General features: G+C 41.3%; 1 pseudogene; it reads left to right on the forward strand.

Annotated features, from left to right (window-relative positions):
• Positions 1 to 543: 543 nt before the first annotated feature.
• LOC117718685 (phosphoglycerate mutase 1 pseudogene) lies at positions 544 to 4,593 on the forward strand (annotated as a pseudogene).
• Positions 4,594 to 5,853: the final 1,260 nt, after the last annotated feature.

A 5,853-nucleotide genomic window follows, 5' to 3' on the forward strand; every position in this document is an offset into this window, starting at 1 on the left:
GAGTGGACTGAGGAAAACAATTCAGGATATTAAAATAGAACTTAACAAGGAAATAGAATCACTAGAGAAAAGTCAAACTGAAATAAAAATCAAATGAAAAACTAAGAAAAAATCAGAGGTAAGTGTTGTCAACTTACTTAGAGACTATTTCAGGTTCTGAATATAAGGTAGAAGACATGAACAGCACAGTCAAAGAAAATGTTAAATTAAAAATAAAACAAGCAAACAAAAAATAAGTACAAAACTTCCAGAAAACCTGGGACACTATGAAAAGATAAAATTTACAAATGATAGGTGTAGAGAAACAGTAGAAAGGAGAAGAGCCCAGCCCAAAGGCACGAAAAGTGTTTTTTTTTTTTTTTTAAACAAAATCATAAAAGAAAATTTCCTGAATCTAATGAAAGAGATGTCTATTAAGGTGCAAGAGGCATACAGAACATAAAAAAGAGAGGACCAGAAAAGAAACTGCCCATGGCACATAATAATCAAAAAACACAATGTAAAAAAAAAAAAAGATATTGAAAGCTGCAAAGGAAAAATACCATGTTACATCCAAAGGTAAGCCCATTAGAACAACACCTAACGTTTCACTGGAGACTCTGAAAGCCAGAAGTTCCTGGGTGGAAGTCCTATGGGCTCTGAGAGAATAAGATGCTATACAAGATGTCTGCACCCAGCAAAATTATCAGTCACAATGGATGGAGAAAGAAAAACATCTCACAATTAAAATAGTTTCTGTCTACCAATCCAGCTCTATAGAAAATACCAGAAGGAAAACTTCAGTCTGAAGAAAAAGTTGATTGCACCCATGAAGACACAAGGAACAAACAATCCCAGAAGAGTTCATCGATAGAAGAAAGGAAAAAATAAAAGAAAACCAACTATAACAAAACAACAGGAATTGATTTTAAAAACTGTGCAGTAATAATGGGATTTTCAATGTTAATGGTCTCAATTCCCCATTAAACAAACAGTTACAGGTCAGATTATAAAATAGGGTCTTTTTTTCCCTCAGAATCCAAGAAATACACCTCACCATCAAGGGCAAACATCACCTCAGAGTAAAAAGATGAAAAGCATTATTCTACACAAACAGAACCAAGGAGAAAGCAGGTGTAGCTATTTTAATATCTATCACAGTAGACTTCAAATCAAAACTAATTAGAAGACATATGGAAGAACACTACATTCTCATGAAAAGAAAGATCCACCAAAGAGATGGTACAGTTCTAAGCATTTAATTTATACACCTAACCCAAGGCACTTAATTTTATAATAATAATAATAATAATAATAATAATAATAATAATAATAATAATAATAATAATAAATAATAATAATAATAATAATAAAAATAAATAAACCACCACTGTTGTGGTATAAATAATAATGGCCCCCATAGGCTCATATATTTGAATGCTTAGGGAGTGGCACTATTTGTTGGAGTAAATGTTGCCTGTTGGAGGAAGTGTATCACTTGTAGTGGCCTTTGATGTTTCAAGGTTCAAGCCAGGCTCAGTGGCTCTCTTTCATTATTTTGCTACCTTGAGATCCAGATGTAGAATGCTCAGCTATCATGTCTGCCTGCATGCCTGCATGTTCCCTGGAATAAGGATGATGGACTAAATCTCTGAAACTGTAAGCAAGCCCCAGTTAAATGCTTTCTCTTATAAGAGTTGCTGTGGTCACAGTGTCTCTTTACAGCCACAGAATACTGGCTAAGACAACACTGTGGCATCTAAAATAATATAATAATCCTAACACAGTGATAGTGTCTTCAAAACCCTACTCACACCAAAAGAAGTCATCCAGAAAAAAAACTAAACAGAAATTCTGGAGTTAAGTAGGATCATAAGTCAAATGGACCAAACAGACATCTATAGAACATTCTACAAAAACACTATTCACTTTCTTCTCAGTAGCCCATTGAACTTTCTCCAAAATATAACACATACCAAGATACAAAGGAAGTCTTAATATAGAGAGGTAATAGTGAGATGTTTTTATTAATTCCTATTATTTTGTTGTAGTTTTCCTTTCATTTCCTCATTTAATGACTTGTTCTGGGATTCTTTATTCTTTGTGTCCTTCTGGATGAAGTTAACTTTAATTGAAAATTGGAATAGTATACTTCACTCTATCTAACCTCCATGGACTAATGCTGGGTATGAAGAACAATAGAAATAGTAGAAAGTATATAAACTCATGGAAAATTAACAACTTAGTACTGAATGAAAACTGTCAAGATAGAAATCAAAAAAGAAATGTAAAATTTTTTAGTATTGAATGAAAATAAAAACACAATATACTTAACCTATGAGATGCAGCAAAGGCAATTCTAACAGGCAAGTTCGCAGCACTAAGTGCCCACCTAAGGAAAAGTGGAGAGATCTCGTATCATTAACTTAACAAGGCACTTGGTATTTCATGAACAGTGGTTCTCAACCATGATAAGATTCAAAAAGTCTATACTCTACCAAACTAGAAAACTTGATCAAAGTTAAGTCAACATGAAGCAAACAGTTAAGGGAATCCATAACCCCTAGTGAAATAGAAGCGGTAATTAAAAATCTCCCAACAAAAACAAAAAAAGGGGGTCATATGTGTAGAACCATGAAAGGGGTCTTGGTTTTTGGTAGAAGCACTGGCTGGAAGTAACCCTCAGACCCTGCAAGGGAAGGGTATCTATTCAACTGTGCTCTCAGAATCCAGGCTTCTAACACGTGGTGTGGAACCCCATTAACCTGTACCGTTCAGTCATGTAGGGCAACACTCCTACCAGCCCCTCTCAAAGAGCACAGGTAGAGGGCATGACTACAGGCTTCAGTCTCAAGAGATTTCCATATTAATGAGTTACCTAAAGGCCAGAGGATGTAGCCAATTATGTATTTCTTTTCCCAGACCCTCTTTCTTTCTCCCTCCCTATTTAAGTCAGGCCCCTACTGGCTTAAGTGGGGGGTGCACATTCAGAACATCTACCATCCGCCATGTCAATAAAGTTCTTGGAACCCTGGACTTTCTCCTGTTGTTGGGCCCTGCCGTTGTGCTGCCATCTGTGGAGGACTTCTCTGTGTTCCAGCCATGGGAGGTGCTGTTCAAGCCAAGTGAGTGGAACAAGTGAGCACGTCCCATGGGGATCTGCACCACAGCCCTTGACCTTCCCCTAAGCACCTTGTCTCTGTTCTGTTGTGGCCTCCCAGAGCCCCAGAGCTCCCAGAGCCCCAGAATTGAGACCAATCAGCCCCCGGCCACCTCTGGGCCTGGAGGTCCCCACTGGAGAGCTCTGTGCCCCTGCTAAATCAGCCTGAGTTTATTCCCCACCTGGGGGCGCCCCCCCCCATGTTGTGCAGAATGAAATCAGTCAAGGTTCCCGCTCTCCAGTCTCATCAAAGCAGTGGGAATCACCAACAGCCGAACAAGATTCAGAGAACTGACGCCCGTGAGTGGGGCCCTTCAGCTTTTCCCTACACATATGTACTGAGGGCAGAATTCTACTAGATCTTCAAAGAACTAATGCCAAGACTCTTCAGATTATTTCACAAAATATAAATTGAAGGAACCTTCTCTAATTCTTTTTATGAATCCACCATTACACTGATATAACAACCACAAAAAAAAAAAAAACATCAAAAAAGGAATATTATAGATCAATATCCCCTATGGATACAGATGCAAAAATTTTTAATAAAATACAAACCAAATTCAAGAACACAATAAAAGTACAGTGTGTGTGTGTGTGTGTGTGTGTGTGTGTGTGTGTGTGTGTGTTGGGGCGGGGGTGGCTATGAGAAGGAGGCAGGCTGTGAGGAGGAAAATGTCAATCATCATCAGTCGCTGCTAGGTCCCTGCCTGTTGCCAAGGCTGCCTTAGAGTTGGTGCTGAGCTATTACAGTTAGAGTGCCTGGTACTCGGAGACCCACTTCAGTGGCTGGTACAATGCCCACCTGACCTGGACAGCCACGAGCAGGTAAAGCCCAGCAGGCAGGCTTTGCCAGATGCTGGCTATGAATTTGATATCTACTTCATCTCTGTGCAGAAGAAAGCAATCTACACCCTCTGCATTATACTGGATGCCACTGACCAGATGTGGCTGCCAGTGGTCAGGACTTAGCGCCTCAATGAGAGACACTTTGGGGGTCTAACTGGTCTCAACAAAGCAAAAACTACTGCTAAGCATAGTGAAGCCCAGGTAAAGATCTGGAGGCTATCTTGTGATGGCCACCCCTTCATAGCAACATCAGCAAGGGCTGCAGGTCTGCAGAACTTACTGAGGACCAGCTACCTTCCTGTGAGATCGTGACGGACACTATTGCTGGAGCACTGCCCGTCTGGAATGTAGAAATTGTCTGCCAGATAAAGGAAGGGGAAAGGGTCTTGATTGCTGCCCATGGCAACAGCTTTCTGGGTATCATCAAGCATCTGGAAGGTCTCTCAGTAGAAGCCATTATGGAGCTGAACCTGCCCAGTGGTTTTAACATCATCTATGAATTAGAAACGAACTTAAAGCCCAAGTCCATGAAGTTCCTGGGAGATAAAGAGATCCTGCATAGAGCCCTGGAGGCTGTGGCTGATCGCGGCAAGGCCACGAAGTGAAGGCAAGGAGGTGGACTCATACTCCAAGATACCCTCCCTGCCTGCTCATGCCTCCTGCACCCTCCCTGCCTGCTCATGCCTCCTGCACCCTCCCTGCCTGCTCATGCCTCCTGCACCCTCCCTGCCTGTTCATGCCTCCTGCACCCTCCCTGCCTGTTCATGCCTCCTGCACCCTCCCTGCCTGAAATGCCTCCTGCACCCTCCCTGCCTGAAATGCCTTCCACACTCCTCCCCAACATCTACCACACTGATTAAGGTCTCAAATTTAAGTTGTAGATGGGGATCTGTGTATCCCATTTTCATTTAAGTATTTTATTTCCTACATCCACCCTCTTCATAGAATCTAATCAAAACACCTCTGGGGGTGTGGGTTCTTGGTCCACATCCAGGGACAGCTACCCATTCCTGGGGAGTTGAGAGGCAGTAATTATAGTTTTTCTTAAAAAACTATAATTATTTACCAAGAGTAAATTGTTTACCAAGAGTTTGCATAGGAAGGTGTCAGGGAGGAATCTGTCCGGCAGTTAGGTAGTGGAGAGTGAAACCAACTTCCATGGTGATTTAAAAGACAAAACTACATGATGATCCATTAAATGTAGGGAGGGTGCAGGAGGCATGAGCAGGCAGGGAGGGTGTCTTGGAGTATGAGTCGGCCTCCTTGTCTTCACTTCACTTTGCCTTTGACAAAATCCAACATCCCTTCAAGATAAAAGTCCAGTAGAGATTAGGAATACAAGGGGCATACTTCAACACAATAAAGACAATTTTTAGGAGCCCCACAGCCAATCTCATCCTAAATGGGGAGTAACTCAAGTCATTTCTGTAGTGTCAGGAAGAAGACAAGAATGTCTATTCACTCTGTCTTAGGGCTTTACTGCTGTGAACAGACACCATGATCAAGGAAACTCTTATAAAGGACAACATTTAATTGGGGGCTAGCTTACAGGTTCAGAGGTTTAGTCCATTATCATCAAGGTGGGAGCATGGTAGCATCTGGGAAGGTATGGTGCAGGAGGAGCTGAGAGTTTTATATCTTCATTTGAAGGCTGCTTGCAGAATACTGACTTCCAGGCAGCTAGGATGAGGGTCTTAAAGACCATATCCACTGTACTATGCCTACACCAACAAGGCCACACCTACTCCAACAGCCCTGAGCCAAGCATGTGCAAACCATCACACTCTCCATACCTATTCAATATAGTACTTGAAATCTTAGCTAGAACAATATGACAACCAAAGGAGATTAAGGGTATACAAATA

The sequence above is a fragment of the Arvicanthis niloticus genome, chromosome 13, assembly GCF_011762505.2.
Source record: "Arvicanthis niloticus isolate mArvNil1 chromosome 13, mArvNil1.pat.X, whole genome shotgun sequence".
Taxonomy (NCBI): Eukaryota; Metazoa; Chordata; class Mammalia; order Rodentia; family Muridae; genus Arvicanthis; species Arvicanthis niloticus.